Raw genomic sequence first — 17,455 nt, 5'->3', positions numbered from 1 at the left:
TTCAACCATAATGATCAGAAAAACAAATACAAAACAGGCTGAACCTAAAACCAGGCCTCTTAATTACTATATCACAAAGTGTTACCCTTCATTAGAATAAAGAAGACTCCATGTAAGCAGGGATTTTGTACATTTTCTGTATTTCCAGCAGAAGAAAGAGGATCTAGATAATTACTTGTTGTACGAATGAACCAAGAGTTTCAAAAGTTGTAATAAAAAGTACATTATTATTTTCACAAAACAATGTTTTAGTGCCAATGCACTGTTTTTATATGTCTAAAAATAAAATATTAAATTTTATAATTATTTATCTAAACTCTTTATTTCCTATTTTTTTTATTGGTGCATTATAATTATATAATGTGGTAATTATTTTTTTATTTATACCTTATGATTTATAATGAATATCACATAACTGCACAGCAATACACAGATATGACCCAAAGTAAATATACACATGGGAGGTTCTGGATTTAAGTACTAATGGCATCCATGACCATAAAGAGATTGCTTCTCTGCAGTAGGCATCTTCAAAATGAACTAGATCATGACTAGGAGAAAACAAATTTAAGAAGACACTGAGACTTCGAAACTTTTAGAGAAACTTGATAGTAATTTTTATCTGTTCAGCTTAATTAAAAAGTAGGCTTGTTTTTTGTCTTTGTAATATTTCATTCGCATGATAATTCGTTTTTATTATATTTTATAAAAATGTCTTCTATGTAATGAAAATTAAAAATAATACTTCACCAGAGATGATTTCAGGAGCACTATTGCAGATAACAGGCAAAAGTCTGTCTAAAGGCATATCTGATCAAAATGCTTCTTAAATTTTTTTCAATGATTTCCCAATAGTCTTGAGATAAGGCCCACAGCCCTCAGAACTCTCTCCTACCAAGCTTTCTTTCTTTCTTTCTCCTCTCAATTCCTTAGAAGTACACTATATTCACTCTAAATTCATGGCATATATTCCCCAGTGTCCAACTAAACTTGACATATCTCTTTTATCAAACTCCTACTCATTTTCCTTGTGGTCACTTTTGGAAAGCTTTTACTATTCCTTAAGCTTAGGTTAAGTGCCTGGCATATAATAGGTATTTATTCATTTAACAGACATTTAATTAAGATCTATACTCATGTCATCACAACATACTATTTCTAACAAAGGCTCTATACTACTATTCAAAACTTTACACTTTATTGACAATAAATGAACATCTATTAGCTTCAAATATTAAAGAAAGAACTACTATTTCTAAATAAAACAAAACAAAAACAAACCTCAATTACTACCATTCTTCCCTTTCTCATTTAATTTACAAGGCCACAACTGTCAATGTCAATATCCCCAGTTTGGGGATAAAGAAAACATAAATTAATAACAACTTTCATATGTCTGACTTAAAAGGGAACATCCTTTCTTAATTCCTGTGCCCTCACTTCCCACACTGTTACATAAATTTGCAGGACAGTTTTATGAGCTATTATAATAAAAATAGCCACAAAAAGGAAAACTGCTGTTTTTCACAAATGAGTCCACAAAAATGAATTCTGAACTCAAATGATGTTACAATTATAACCCCAATGTTTTAAACCCAAAGTACTTTTCACTTTTAAGATCTAGGAAAATAACTGCAAAGTCTGATTGCATCATACCTCTTACTCTGCTGACATACAGAAACAACAAAACATAATTTACAAGCTGAATCTGGGTTTCCTGAATACACGTATTCTATTTTGCCCCCTCCAAAAAACTGCTTTTAATATGAAGTTACTAAAACCTCACTAAAAGCACAGATAAGCTTACCATTTTATAATCTCAACAACAGTGATACTCTGAAAAGGATTAATTCTAGGTTTTAAATGCTTAAAAAAAAAAAAGGCAGCATAAGTTTTCTGGACTGTACATTTTAATCTTGTTGAAAAATAAATTTAATATCTGCATCAAAGATTTAAAGATGTAATAAAATTAGTTTGCATCGATAAAAATTAAGGGCAATACTCCATTTGACCATTTATGGCAAAACTGCACTGAAAAAACAGCTGGGTTTTGGAAGAAAATAAGATGAAAGATAAAGTATTTTTTAGAGTAACAGAGTAGATTTAACCCTAGACATTTGTTTAAAAAAGAGATTTGGTTTTGTGTCAGAAAGAGAAGAATGCTCAGCAGAAAATAAATACAATGTGCTAATTTGAAAAAAAAAAAAAAAGTATTTCTGGAGTAATACAATCTTACTCTTTTAATTCTGAATCCAAAAGAAACCAACTGTTTTTTTTTTTTAATTTTTTTTAAAGAGAGAGAGAGAATTTTTTAATATTTATTTTTTAGTTTTTGGTGGACACAACATCTTTATTTTATTTTTATGTGATGCTGAGGATCGAACCCAGCGCCCCGTGAATGCCAGGCGAGCGCACTACCGCTTGAGCCACAACCCCAGCCCCAAGAAAGCAACTGTTAACCAGATTGTTTAACAAGTACTCATGAACATTCTTATATGAAAAAGTAAAGTGTGTTTCACTGAGGATAACAGCATTCTCTAAGTACTTAAAAACTGGTAACAGAAGAAATGGACCCGAATGTGCACACAGGGGAAGTCAAACTGGGATAAATGTGAACACATTTAAGATGGGAAAACCTTCAAAATCCCTTCTTTGAACTTTTTAAAAGATTCACTACATTATTGTTTTCCATAGTTACCTTATTATAAAATAACACACTGAGTTGTACTCAACAAAGTTTATGAGTTCATAATTTTATCTGTCTCACAAATTCCTTAATTTAACTGAGTAATTCTTTAAAAAATTCTTCAAGACTCAAAATCATTACGGTCAATTGTAATCCTGTTCTTAGAGGCTCTTATGTATTCAAGGCAGTTTTCCTTGATTAAAAACCCTATAATGTGGCACTCTGAATTTTTCTATAGGCATTTTACAGTCTTTTTGCCTCTTGCCTCCTTTTTTTTAAGTTGTTCCTCAGTGTTCACTACAGTTTATCTGCCTGCCCTCAGCAGCATCCCCCCAATCCCACCCAATGTTTGGAAGCAAACTATACAAGACTCACTGTTATAAGATACAAAGTAAGAGTTAAGTAGGTTCTGGGTGATGCCCAATTATTCTCCTGGGCATTAGATGCATGACAATCCTTAGTAGCATTTCTTTCTTTCTTTGGATACTGGGGATCAAACCCAATACATGTTAGGCAAGAGCTCTATCACTGAGATACATCTCCAGGCTGGACCTGGCCATTTCTAATTTGGATGCTCAAAAGTGTCCTTGGCTTTTAAATTTTTTTTTTTTAGACTTTACTTCCTATTTCTTAATGGTGCAGTCTTAAGTTTCCTCACCTTCTACCTCACAGAGTTGTACAAGATTAATTGTTGTGTGAGATAATTAAATGGAAACAAGAAATCTGAAATTATTTAGATCAGGGAATATCCACAGAAGGACTCTGCAGATTCAGTAAATTCCTCCTCCCTTTTCACATGTGGTTCACATTCAAGCTATAAAACTTGAACTCCAAATTAGTGAATGCTACTGTATTGTTTTTAGAAGGTTGTGATTACGATGGTTAGAAATGAAAGAAATGAAGGATGTGTGACCTGAACTGGCACACCACTTGGGAAGCCAGCAAGAGAGTCTGACTGCCAGCTTCCATTATCTGAATAAACGTATACGTTATACAACTGCTCACAATTCTGTCACTATATATGCTGTTTAATTAGTGCTCAAAAATATGTTTTATACTAAGTGCTGTTCCAGATAACAAAATAAGGAAGAAGTCAGAAGATAATACATCTTAGTTCAAACAAGGACAGATTTTTAAATGTAAGCATCCAAAAATGAAGATTTCCATATGATCACTGTAATTATTTAGAATTGCTAGGGCTGGAGATGTAGCTCAGTGGTAAAGTGCTTGTCTAGCACGTGATGTTTCAATACCGGCACCACAAAAGAATGGCTAATGGTTGGATAGTTTTGAGATTTAAGGAAAGGGTATGAAGAAAATGGGAATTTCTCACCCCAAAATATGTCTCTGACATAAAAATTATTTCAGAGCTAAAGACAACTGAGAGGTAGCAAACCAAAGAATAACACTCTCTATCTTCCCTGTTTCTGAATTCTGAGTACAGGACATAAATTCTCCTTTACTGGAGACAACTCTAACTCCACCAGGGGAATCTGCAAACAAGTCTTACTCCATTGTTTCCTTCCATACGTTTATCTTCTTACAGATTCCTGCCCTTGGAAGCCTAAAAACCCTTTCTAAGTCCTGTCATTTCTCCACAAATTTATTGTTCTTTGTTGAAGATTCTATAAGCCAGAGTTCTAAGCCACTGCTTTGAGCTGTTTTCATTGGAGTTTCTCCTATATGATATGCACTGTGTTTAGTTTTAGGGGTCCGCACCAATGAGAAAAAGTAAAATGGGTAGAAGTGATCTGTAACTCCACAGGGGAAAGAATATACTAGATGATGTTTTAAGGTCTGTTCCTTCTCTGAGAAATGTGTTATTCAGACAATCCAAGACCAGAAATTTTCATTTTTTGTATTAATTTTCATGCTGAAAATAAATTCTGAAGGGTACTATATGGAAGAGATGCAAGATCCAAAGTTATTTGATCAGCTATATAAGCAAATACCATTTGCTTATAAATATATCCATTAAGGGCTTACATAAGAAATTCTTAGGTGAAATTTTTTTTTCCTTTTTGAGCAGGAAAATCATAACTACATCAATAGCACCATTACCATTGCTGTACATATCAAACACCCAGTGTAATGAAAAGGAACTGGGAACTATTCTTACTTTTTAAAACATCACTTCAAAGATGAATCATGTAACATATGGACACTGACAGAGCTTGAGAATCCAAGTTAAGTGAATGCAGAGGGGAAGCAAACTAATTATAAAAAATTGATTTCAGCAATCTGTAGAAATGTAGGAACTCCAAGACAGTTGGATATAACCCCCACTCAGAAAGCTAAAGAAAATTACATAAAACAATGTTCATCAAAAGTGTGAATAGGGGCCAGTCACAATTATCAAGTTGCTGTTATTGTTCTCAATGTAGGCGCCCTTACCTCCCTGGGAGGTAGAAAAAGGTATGTCGAATATTTACCTAAAATCAAGTATCACATGTATTTTTTTATATAAGAAAACAGTGCTTCTAGTAAAGTCCAATTTAAAGTCAAAATTAATGAGATAACAAACATGATTTTAAAAAAATTATTCCAGATATCAACCTTCTATTTATTACTTTGGGCTCAATCTCCTAAAAGTGAGAAAAATGATGAATATCCTAAGGAAGTAGACATAATTCATAGGTGTAACCAAAATAAGACTGTTGAGTAGAGGTCAATAAATTGTCCCATCTAGAAGAACACCCATCCCACCTATACCTCTTGGCCTATAAAAAGATTAAATGAGATGATGTATACAAAAGCAGTGCTAAGTTTTTTCCATTTAAAAAAAATATAGTCACACTCTATACTAGGTTATACACAGTTTGATGAAACTTACATCATTTTTGGTTATTCTGGTTATAATTGGTGCTCCTCAATTTTATAATAAACATTATGCTAATAATTCACTTAAAGACACTGTCAGTGTTCATTACAAATAATTCTCCCTCATTACTTTTAGACATTTTGTCTTATTACTCACTAGGCCACAATTTCTAACAATGTATTTATAACAATATAAAGTATTAGCAGTCTGAAACAAATTAAATGCCAACAGAAAACAAGTCTTGTTAATGAACCAAAAGCAAAGTTCACCTAGAAGTTGAAATGAAGTCACATTTATAGTTTCTGTAAAGAAAGTATTCTTGGCACTGGATCAAACTAAACTATCTAAGAAGAAAAAGACACAATATACTAAAATATAAACTATTTTGGACACACAGGACAGCCAAGACAAAGTGATCTAGACGCTGACAGAAATCATACCCACTAACATCACTACAATAAAAAGGATGGACAATTATAAAGTGTTGGTGAAGATGTGAAAAAAGTAGGAACACTCATTCACTGTTGGTTTTTCCATATTTTCACCAAATGATACAGTTGCTTTGGCAGTTTCTCCAAATGTGAAACACAGAATTATCATATGACCCAGCAATTCTACTCCTAGATATATATGCAAGAGAAATAAAAACATGTCCATGAAAAGTCATATACATCAATGTTCATGCAACATTATTCAATATAAGAAATACCCAAATGTCCAGAGAATGATGAATGGATAAACAAAATATAGTATATTCACACAATGGAACATAATTCAGTCATTAAAAAAAAAATGGAGTACTGAAGCCAGGCATGCTGGCACATTCCTATAATGCATCCGCTCAGGAGACTGAGGCAGGAGGATTGCAAGTTCAAAGCCAGCCTGAGCAATTTAGCAAATTAGTGAGACCCTAAAAGACACGTGGGCATGTGGCTTAGTGGTTAAGTGCCCCTGGGTTCAATCCTTGGTACCAAATAAATAAATATATAAATATGGAGTATTCATACATGCTACAACATGGATAAACCCTAAAAATACTGTGCTGAACAAAGTAGCCAGACAGAAAAGACCACATATTGTATGACTCCATTTATGAAATCTTAAAATGTCCAGAGTATGCAAATCTGATAGGAAGTAGATTACTAGTTGGTTTAGGCAGAAAAAAGTCCGGAGTGATGGCTAATGAGCATGGCTTTCTTCTTGGTTGAGAAATGAACATATTCAGGAATTAGAGGTAATGGTTGTACAACTTGTAACTATACCAAAAACCACTTTTAAAAGGTGAATTTTACAGTATGTGAACTATATCTCAATAAATCTGTTATTGAACAAATCAGCCTCTTCACTGGAAAAGAAAAAAAAAGACAATTCACAGAAAAACAAAAACAATACAAAAAAAAAAAAAAAGACTGAATAAAAAGTTTGAACAGTTGTTACCAGATAAATATAAGCTTTAAAACAATGACAAGACTGGTTTTTAAGAACTGAACCAAAGCAAAGGATAAGGAGAGATAAACTGAGCAAATGACCAGGTTTTATTTTATTCTTAGCAAGAAAGATACCACAAGCAGCAAATAAGAATAAATGAAGTAACAGGCAAAGAGAATAATATTAGCTGTAGTACTAGACAGGAGAAATTGGAGACTAAAAGGGCAGTGGGAAAGTTAACCAATTAGCCAAGCATTTAAGTGAAAAGGGCTGGTGTCTCAGAAACCTAAGTCATCAGAGGAAGGAGGTATTCCTTCACGGACTACATGTCTGAGGCAGAAAGATGAGAAGAGCCAGATTTCCCTCAGACTAAAAATGCAAGGGAGAGGAAGGAAATAAGACAAAAAGGAGGAAACAAAAGATCACTCTCCAAGCCCTGCCACTGGCATGGTAGCATGTACCAGAGGATAAGACTGTCATCTATCTCTCTAAGGTAGGAAGTCCCTAAACACCAACCCAAGTACAAATTTCATGCCAGTGAGACAGCAAGTCTCAAAGAGAAAAAGGCTATATGGATCATAGGAAAGATGGGGATAGAGTGCTGCCCACAGACCAGAGGGGCTCACTTGAGTGAGAGCTCATGCACCTGAGGGGAAGAAGAGATAACTACACCACCTGCTAGCACTCCTTCAGCAGGAAGACAAGAGGTCACACACAGACAGGGGAAGTTCTAGGAAGGAGCTCTTTAACTTAAGGCCAAAAAAATTAATAAATGTTCTATTACCCAGCACTCCTGGGAGAGGAAAGATTCAGAATGACAGACAACAGGATATCGACTGAGAGTTAATGTACAGAACTACATAATCTTAAAATTATAAGAATCTTCAGAAAATAAGCAACTTTAACTTTCTGGATGAATTTGATGGCAATGAAATTAAAACATTCTCCAGAACTTAGCAGACTGAGCACTGGTATGTGTCCACCATTGCCAGGTAAATGGAATGTGTGCAAGCTGTAGGGTCAACACCTGATTTCATACTAACACAGCATTCCAGCCAGAAAAATGAGTTGGCATACACAAATTCTGGAGTAAGAACTGCCTTAAAGCTTGATGACCCAGGTTCTACAATCTTGTCCATAACTACCCCATAGCCATGCATTCTGAACCATCTCCTCTGGGTAAGTTCATCTAACAGTAAACCTGCTTTGCCATATTCCCTAGAGACCCAAGAACAGAACCACTACAAAGTGAGCCTAATTCATCTGCAAAGCACAGAGCTTAAAGGAGAACCCCTACATTTCCATAGCTGTAGCCTATAAGAGAAAAGGAAATTACTTTGTGGCATTCATGATTAGCTGGGCAGAAATGACAATCAAGTCCAGAAGAAGCAAGAAGAAAACTCAAGATTGTGGTATGCACTATGAAACGACAGAACAGTCTTTACCTAGCTTTACCAGTAAGAGTGGAGGCAGGAGAATCAAAAGTTCGAGGATAGCTCAGGCAACTGAGTGAGTCCCTGTCTCAAAATAAAAAATGAAAAGAACGGGGATATAGCTCAGTGGTAGAGTTTCCCTGAGTTCAATTCCCAGTTCTGCAAAAAGGGAAGAGAGAGACAGACAGACAGACACACACACACACACAGACAGTGAAGGACTACAACCTGTGAAAGGCATATCCATAGTTAAAAATTAATATCCAGATACAAATGTATGCATGTGTATTCCAAGAGAAGAAGATGCAATGAAGGAATCAGCATCTCTATTAAAGACATTGTTACAACTACTTAACACAATTCTGGAAATACCAGTCAATATAATTAGATAAGATAAACACTGAAAAGGAAGAGGGGAAAAACCCTTTATTTATAGATGAAATGATAGTATACCTGGAAAGCCTAAGAAAAGCAATGATAAAAGTAACTTAAGAATTTGGTAAGGTAGTAGCAAAACATGCAAAAATCAATATTTATATACATGAATAATAACCATTTAAAAGTTTTAATTGATAAGAAAACTTTGAAATAGCAACAAAAAAATACTTAGGAATAAGCTGAACAAGAAATGTCAACAGTGTATGTTGGCATATGCCTGTAATCCCAGCTACTAGGGAGGCTGAAGCAAGAGGATCACAAGTTTGAGGATAGCCTTGGCAATAAATAAAAAGGGATTGGGATGTGGCTCAATGGTAGAGTGCTCCTGGATTCAATTCCCAGTACTGAGGAAGGTGGGGAGCGGGGGGGGGGGGGGGGGGTGTTTAAAACTTATATGAAGAAACTGTAAGTCTTTCCTCAAAGACACAAAAGTAGAATTAAGAAAATAAAGACAAGGCTTGTTCTAGGTTAAGACTCTCAACACTATCTTGATGTCAATTCTAAGTTAAATCTTGAAGGTTGATGCAATCCCAATAAAAACAGCAATGAGGTTTTTTTTGTTTGTTTTTGTTTTTTGTTTCTTAAATAGAGTTAAGACAACTGGAAGCTAAAGGTCATACGGAAATAAAGAGGAGCCAGGAAAACACTGAAGAGGAGGTACCATAATGGGGGAATGAATACCTGTACCAGGCAACATACTACAATAAAACTACTAAGCTTCTATGTACTAAAACATTCTACAACACTTCTATGATTAGAACAATATAACACTGCTTCATGAATGGTCAGACAATCCAACAGAATAAAATACAACCAACTACATACAATATGTGACAAATGGGGCACAGATTATTTTTTAAAAATTAATGGCATTGGGCTGGGGATGTGGCTCAAGCGGTAGCGCGCTTGCCTGGCATGTGTGTGGCCCGGGTTCGATTCTCAGCACCACATACAAACAAAGATGTTGTGTCCGCTGAAAACTAAAAAATAAATATTAAAAAAATTATCTCTCTCTTTAAAAAAAAATCACTAATAAATAATTTTTAAAAAAATTAATGGCATTGACAGCCAACTGGAAAATGATAAATTAGATCCATTCCTCACACCACACATAAAAATATACACCAAATGGAACTAAATGTGAAAAATGGAGCTACATGAGTATTAGAAGAAAGCATGTGTGGATTACTCTATGACCTGAGGTTAGGAAAAGATTTTCTAACTATGACTGAACTCCAGATGTAGTAAATTTAAGGTTAATATATTTGACTATGCAAAATATACTTTTACATGATATAAAACAACACAAGCAATGCCAAAAGATAACTGGGCAAGACAAAATTTACAACATAAGCCAAAGTTAAATAGCTAATATTCTTGTTATGGTTTAAATGTGAGGTGTCCCCCAAAAGTTCATGTGTAAGAAATGCAAGAAAGTTCAGAGATGAAATGGTCTGGTTATGAAAGATTTAACCTAATCAGTGTATATTAATCCCCTGACAGGGATTAACTGGTGGTGACTGTAAGCAGGCAGGGTGTGGCTAAAGGTGGTATGTCATTGGGGGTGTCCCTTTGGGGTTTATATTGAGAAAGAGTAGTCTCTCTGCTTCCTGATTGTCCTATTCTGAGCTGTTTTCCTCAGTCATGCCCTTCTGCCCTGATGCCCTGCTCACCTTGGACCCAGAGCAACTGAGTCAGCTATCTAGGACTGAAACCTCAGAAACCAGGTTTTTTAGGTCACAGTGGCAAAAAAGATGAAACAATTCTTTAATTCTTTTACGCCAAGAGGGTAAAAAAGACCAAAATATCATATAGAAGGTGGGCAAATACCCTACACAATATTAAGAAATATTATAATAATCCTTAAGCATATGAATGCTTAATTCATTTGTAATAAGAAAAATACAAATGAAAACTGCACTTAGATAACATTTCTTACCTACTAGATTGGCAAAAATTCAAAAGCTGACAGTATACTCTTTTGGTGAGGCTCTGGGTAACAGGCACTCATATACTACTGGCAGGAATGCAAAACAGTACAACCCCACAGGGAGAAGTATTTGGCAATATCTAACAAACCGATATGCATTTATCCTGAAGATTTGCTTCCAACAATACAAAGATATACATATGCAAAACTTTTAATTCTAAAAGTCATTATAATTTAGTACAATATTGGAAATTACTTAAGTGTCCAAGTAGGACACTGAAAAAAAAAAAAAATCATGGTATACACAATGGACTACTATGTGATATCTATAATGAAAGTTACTTTGGTTTATGTGTATTATTTTCTCAAACAGTTACTAAGTTGTTAGGCAATAAATACTCATTAAGTTATCTGGGCCTAACCATTCAATAAATTAAACTGTTAGTGTTTCTTTCTTTTCTTTTGCCCCCCACCTCCCATTTTAGGGATTGAACCCAGGGGCACTCTATCACTGAGCTACATCCCTAGCCCTTTTTAATTTTTATTTTTATTTTAAGACAGGGTCTTGCCAAATTGCTTAAGGCCTTGCTAAATTGCCTAGGCTGGCCTTGAATTAGCAATCCTCCTGCCTAAGCCTCCTAAATCACTGGGATTACAGGCATGTGTGCCCGGTGGGAATTTTTGATAAAGGCCTGTGAGAGCCTTTAAGAGAGAACAGAAGTTGTGTTTGTGTAGTTATGAGATTATTATGAACTGAGGTCAAAAAATTTACAGTATGCTAATGAAGGTACATGCCAGCACACAATAGAAGCAAGAAGCCCAGTCTCAAAGTTGTTTTTAATTGTCTTCTGTTTTGCTTTGTTTGTTTGTGGGATGGGGTTCAGAGAAAGGAACCTAATCAAAATACAAATTTTGGAGAGGTGTAACCTAACTGGAGTCTGAAGAACTAGCAGGAATATAATAGACTGGGGGAAGGAATGACTTTCAGGAAAAGAAAATAAGAGAAGAAGTAAACACTAGCTCTCCAGGAGCTCAGTATTGCTAGAACTGAATATCATGGAAGGAGAGAGGAGGCTAGAGAGCTAGTCAGGTAAGGAGTACAACTGGAAGGTTTTGTATACATGATTGAGGATAAAAGGACTTTTATTAATGGGCAAACAAGAAGCCACAAAAGAATTTTAAGCAAGAAAGTGCCATGATTATTCTAACCAAGTGCAAAAAAAGAGATTAGAAGGTAGTCAATCACAGGCTAAAGGACAGCTGCAGTAATGTAGAATAAATCTAGACAGGGTGACTATACTAAAGCATTTGCCAGTCAGTGCGGCAACCTTCATTTTCAATGGATTACTATGCTAGCTAATGGATTGCATAAAAAGACAGATTCTGTTGTGTAGATGGCCACAATTACAATCTTTGTGGAAACTGGTGATCTTTGCTCCATCTTAAGAATGCATCTAGGAGTTAAAAGTCATTTCATAATCTTGTTGAGTTATGCTGTTCAAAATGACATTGTCAAACCCTGATACTTAGTTTCAAAAGTGAGTTTGGCAATTGAAATTGGATCCCAGACACTGAATTTATGTGAGATAAATATTTCGTCTACTGCATCTAATACAGGGCACTAGTTGTGAAAGTCTTTGAGAGAAGTGTCATAATATTTTATAGAAGCTTACTTTTCTTGATGTGTACAGGCTATTCTCTTGACTTTGAGGAAATAAGCATTTGCCTTCACGTATAATTAAATCAAAGTCTCAAAGTTGTTCTAAAATATACTCTACAGCTTTAAAAAACTCAGTTTTTATTAAAAAAAAATAATATATATATATATATATATATATATATATATATATATATGAAAAACAAATCTTTTTGAATGCAGTAAAGGTAGTAAAAAGGTGTCTAAGGAAAAAAAATAGCTGTTACTTATGGGAGCGAGGTAATGAACAAGATGTTTTTTACTTAGAGCTTTATCTTCTTTTTTTAAACCAAAAAATGAACACATACTTCAAATTAACTCCATTTGACAATGCATTTATTTTAAAAATACTAGGATTGAAAAGAGTGAAGAGAATTCCACTAGCACTGAATAACAATTAGACCCTTAAAAACAACTCTAAAACCCTTAGGCCTCCATACTAATCTCAAAGAGAAAATGACTTATAGTCTCAAGTGATAAAAAACAGACTTAGTGCACCTCTCTCCTCCCCCCCCCTTAATCATTCTTCCTTCTGTCTCATAACTTCTCCCCATCTCCATTAGTGGAAGAACCAGAAAACAATATGATGTCAAGGAAATGTCACAACAAACAGGTGTATGGTTCTTTCCTCAAACAAGAACTGTTCAGATACATCAGAGGAAATAAGCAGTAATCAAAAACCAGAGCGGAGTTCCTAATACTCTATCAGAACACCAAGAAGAACAATGCCCAGATATTTTTCATCATGGCACACAAACTGTACATGTGGGCATAATAACACTGTATTTATAGGTACACTGGAGACAGAGAACTGTTATTATCAAGAGGGTTATTGAATTAAAGAAGGAAAATCTAAACTCCAAAAAGTGGTAATGCTGCTGAGATAAGAAATTGCAGGCTTCTCTCTCTGTATTGTGAGAATTAAAACATTTTATAAAACAATAAAATTATTACCCATCTCTCCCTCTCTCTTTAAAAATCACAATCTTTTCCCTAATAATATTCACAGCTTTTATTCCAGTATTTTGCAAGTGATTTTCCTTGTCACTCATTTACAAAAGGACACAAGTGCAACACTGATAGGCCCACACGTAAAAAGTGATACTGGTACATTCCCTCATGTTCTGTAGAAACTGAGCTTGGAAAACCAGTGGAAGACCATCAACAGATACTTGGAGAGGAAAGACAGTGGCACCTGGATCCTATTTGGATCTCCCTGAAGTAAAAATAATCCATCTGTAGAAAAAAAATCTTCCCTCATAAATGATAGACAAGATTCTTTCCTATAATTATCGTGTTTTTTTTCCCTGAAAGCCACGCCAAAAAAAAAAAAAAAGCTGTAATGAAGTACTGCTTCAAAATAAATGATACAGATGACTGCACACTCAGCAGACACTAGAGAACAGCATCTGGATCTCAGAGCAGAAATGTGAAAGTGGCTATTGGTAAATCATATCAAGGTCATATCAGGATGTCAGAGGATTTCACGTATCCATGGGAAGAATGAGCCACTATAAGCAATTTTGTGATGCATAACAGTTTCCAAACAATATTAACTCCCAATTTCCTCTCTTTGATTAAAACAGAGTATGGATATTGACTCCACATATAAATTAACAGCCTACTGCCAGGAAATCTCTTCCTGCTAACCTGGATAGGCCCAAGCAGTAAGCATTTAACACTACTAGAATACAAGTTATATTGCCCAATCAAAATCCCCCAAATATAACTGAACCTTTCAGGAAAGGATTGAGTATTGAAAGGCAAAGAATTCTTTCTGAATCGTTCTTGAATGAAGAATATACCGACAAAGCAAAATCTGTATGTACCAAAAACCTGAAATGAACAAAAGAAAACAAAAAATCCTAATCTAACAAAATAAATGACATCTGGAAGGTAACTGTGAGATCACTTAGGCATTCAATCACTCAGTGCAGAAATGTGTGAAAATCTTTGGTGTTCTAGGCACACTGCATGGAAACACAGTCATGAGTAAGACATGGCTCCTGCCCTGAAAAATTCAAGGTCTAAAAACAAAATTTTAAGAGTCACAAGAGTCATTTCATAATAACTTACTGAGACAAAAACATAAGCTAATAAGATACATTTAAATACATTAAAAGACAAAAGTTAAAGGGAATGCCTTCCATCATGAAGAGTTTACTAATGAAATTTTTTATCCAATTTTTGGAACATAAAGTTATAATTTATTTCCAGGAAAGTAATAACTTATGACATGTGTTTTAGAAAGGTTTTTCCAGACACACATCAAACTATTTGTAAATTAGGTGCTTTTCAGTTTGACAGGTAGGGCGTGGCACTGGAATTCTCACACAGCTTCAATGACACTTGGATGAGCTCTCACAGGTCTGGACATTCAGGTTTCCAAGCAAAGGCCAGTTAACTCTCTAATTCCCCCTAAACCTTGAAACAACACTACCACCTCTGAGCGCTGTCACCCCCGCCCACTCTTTCTCACACACACACACCTAGGCAAAAGCACACAAATCTCATCTTCCACTTCTGGAAATCTTTCAGGAACGATGCACATAAGGAACATCCCTCACCCAAAATGCCTACATTCTTTTCCTCCTTTTAGAGGCTAGGTTATCCTAATATAGATAGGCTACAGCTGTGCAACAGCCCGAGGCCAGCTATTCCGTTCAGAAAGGAGCATCTAACGACTTCAGTCTAAAAAACCCATTCCTTCAACTGGCACAAAACCCTGGCCGAGATGCTTTAAAACCAACTGCTCTAGTACGGACAAGGAGTGGAAAGAAAGGGAAGGAAAAAAGAGGTGGAGTGAGGTGCGGGGACTGCGGCGGCAGCGATGAGTCCCCTCAGGTCGCGGGCACCGCCCGGGAGGGGACCTCAGCCCCGGACCAGAGATGCGGGGTGACCTTCCGAAGAGGCCAACTCCGAGCTTCCCGGCTCAGGGGACCTCGCCACAGCCTCCTAGTCTCAGGGGCGCACTCGACAGCACATCCGCGAACGCGGCGTCCGGGATTCCAGCCGGAGCTCGCCCCGCACTCGTCCCAGAGCAGAACACAGATGAGCAATCTCGGCAGCGGAACGCTATGCCTGGGCCTCAGCCCTCAGCCGCCGGACACACCCCCGCCGCCGCCACGGCGGCCCAAGCCCCACCCGGGGCGGCCCGGGCGGGCATCGCTCACCTGCACCGCGAGCCGGTCCGCCGCCCCGCCGGTTCCCGAAGCCGCGGGTGCGCTAGCCTCTCTGGCTGGAGGGTACTCGGCCCTTGTTGTCTGGGAAGCTCCACGCCGGGAGCGGCAGAAGGAAGAGTCTGACGAGCGGCGGCAGAGCCCGGGCGGCTGGTGGAGGAGGAGCACTCCGGCACTCCGCTCTGGGGAGATCCACCCTCCTCCTGGCCGCTCTGCAGCAGCAGCCGCAGACCACTTCCGGGGCGCTGGGGAGTGGGGCGGAGCCGGAGGGGGAGCGACTTCCTGTCCGCGGGCGCAGAGGAGGGTAATCGCTGGCCAGGGACTAAGAACAATGGCACGGAGGGTTCAGGCTAGCTTGCCTCCGCCCTCTGCTTGCTGAGGGCGGTCTGGCTTTCTTTGGGGCGGCTCCACCCTCGGACCTCTGCGCCCGACGAGGTGAAGTCACCTCCCGGGGGTCCGGGAGTGGCCGCGGCCCTCGCGGAGTTCCCGGATTTAGGCGCCGAGATGTCCTTGTCTCTTTTCTGGGGACCAGGAAGAGGTTCTCGGGGAGAGTAGGGGAGAAGGAGGCCGCCATCTTGCTTCTTGGGGGTAGCCCCTTCTCCCCAGGCTTATTAGGGTAGAGGCTGCTGTGTTCTGTGGCCGGCATTTTCCAGAGTGAATCCAGGGACTTTCCTTGTCGCAGGCGACTTCTAGGAGGTGGGTTAGTCATCTCGGTGGCTGCCATGTGCCTCATATTTAACTGCTGACCTCTAGAAAACTGACCTCCGCAAAGGGTCTGTGATTCCTTTCAAACTGGGCTTGGGGTCCTCTTCGACACTTTAAGTGTGGTGTCAGTAGGCTGTGAGATACTCCTGTGGCTTCACGACAGCAACTTAGTATCTTAAGTTAGAAGTTTCACCAAATCGGTTGAAATTTACGTTCTTCCACAGGTTCGAAATAGATCTTTAGCCCAACAGATCTGTTGACTTTATTTGTTCTCTTATCCCTTCTCTCCCCCCTCCAAATTTAGTAATAACTGCATGCTTGGCATTTACCCATTCAAGGACTGCCTAGTTAAGTGGGCATGACAGACATGAAAGCAAATAATGATGTTTGGAACTGTGGTATATCAAGGTATATAGAGGAGAGAACCTACTAACTCTAACTTAAGCTTTTAAATAGGCGGTTTTCCAGCATAAATAGAGGAGATGGCAAATCTTAATAAAAGACATGCAGCACAGGGTCAAATAATTGAGGAGGCTGAGTGACAAGTCCCGATGTTCAAGCCTGGGGTCGCTGAAAAAGAAGCAGACAAGCCAAATCATGAATCTTTTTTTTTTTTTTTTTTTAATATATCCTTGTGACACAATGCGGGAGGAATGACCCTGGAAAGATTTACAATTTAAGTTATTCTTTTATTGGTGTAGGGTAAACAGAGAGTCTCTAGACCAGAAAAGAAAGAATAGGGATCCTGTGACTGGTGATCAACATCCAAAGGAGATGGAGTCCTAAAATATGTAGGAGATCATATCAGTTGATTGCTGTGAGCAGCTAGAGGTTGAGAATGGAAGTGGCAAGGAAAATAACCTTGTTTTGCTCTCATGGAAGGGCAGGATAATGGTGTATTTCACCAAATGAGATAAGGATGAGTTGCAGGGACACTTTTCTTTTTTTGCATAAAAAGTTTTGGACTTTGTGAGTTTGAAGTAAGACTGGGGTTTTCTAGTGGTGGTTACTATATGGGTCTAGAGCTCTGGGGAGGATGTTGGTTGAAGCTAGAAACACAACAGGCTTATATTACCACATTCAAGCAGACTGCAGTCTCACTTCATTGAGCACAGTTTCAAAACCATTCCCCCCTTCCC

The 17,455-nt window shown here is 37.6% G+C and overlaps 1 protein-coding gene across 4 annotated transcripts in view; it reads right to left on the bottom strand.

Annotated features, from left to right (window-relative positions):
- The window catches only part of Rala (RAS like proto-oncogene A), a 62,986-nt gene extending 47,142 nt beyond the window's left edge, over window positions 1-15,844 (bottom strand). For 3 of the 4 annotated variants that reach the window (XR_011707941.1, XM_027939656.2, XM_071614120.1), the window contains exon 1: window positions 15,606-15,844. The gene's annotated coding sequence lies outside the window, so the exon portion shown is untranslated. The remainder of the gene's footprint in view (window positions 1-15,605) is intronic. The other variant, XM_027939655.3, reaches the window with a different exon arrangement.
- Window positions 15,845-17,455: the final 1,611 nt, after the last annotated feature.

The sequence above is a fragment of the Marmota flaviventris genome, chromosome 1 (assembly GCF_047511675.1).
Source record: "Marmota flaviventris isolate mMarFla1 chromosome 1, mMarFla1.hap1, whole genome shotgun sequence".
NCBI lineage: Eukaryota > Metazoa > Chordata > Mammalia > Rodentia > Sciuridae > Marmota > Marmota flaviventris.
Note: the sequence above shows the minus strand (reverse complement) of the source record. Positions and strands in the feature narration are given on the sequence as shown.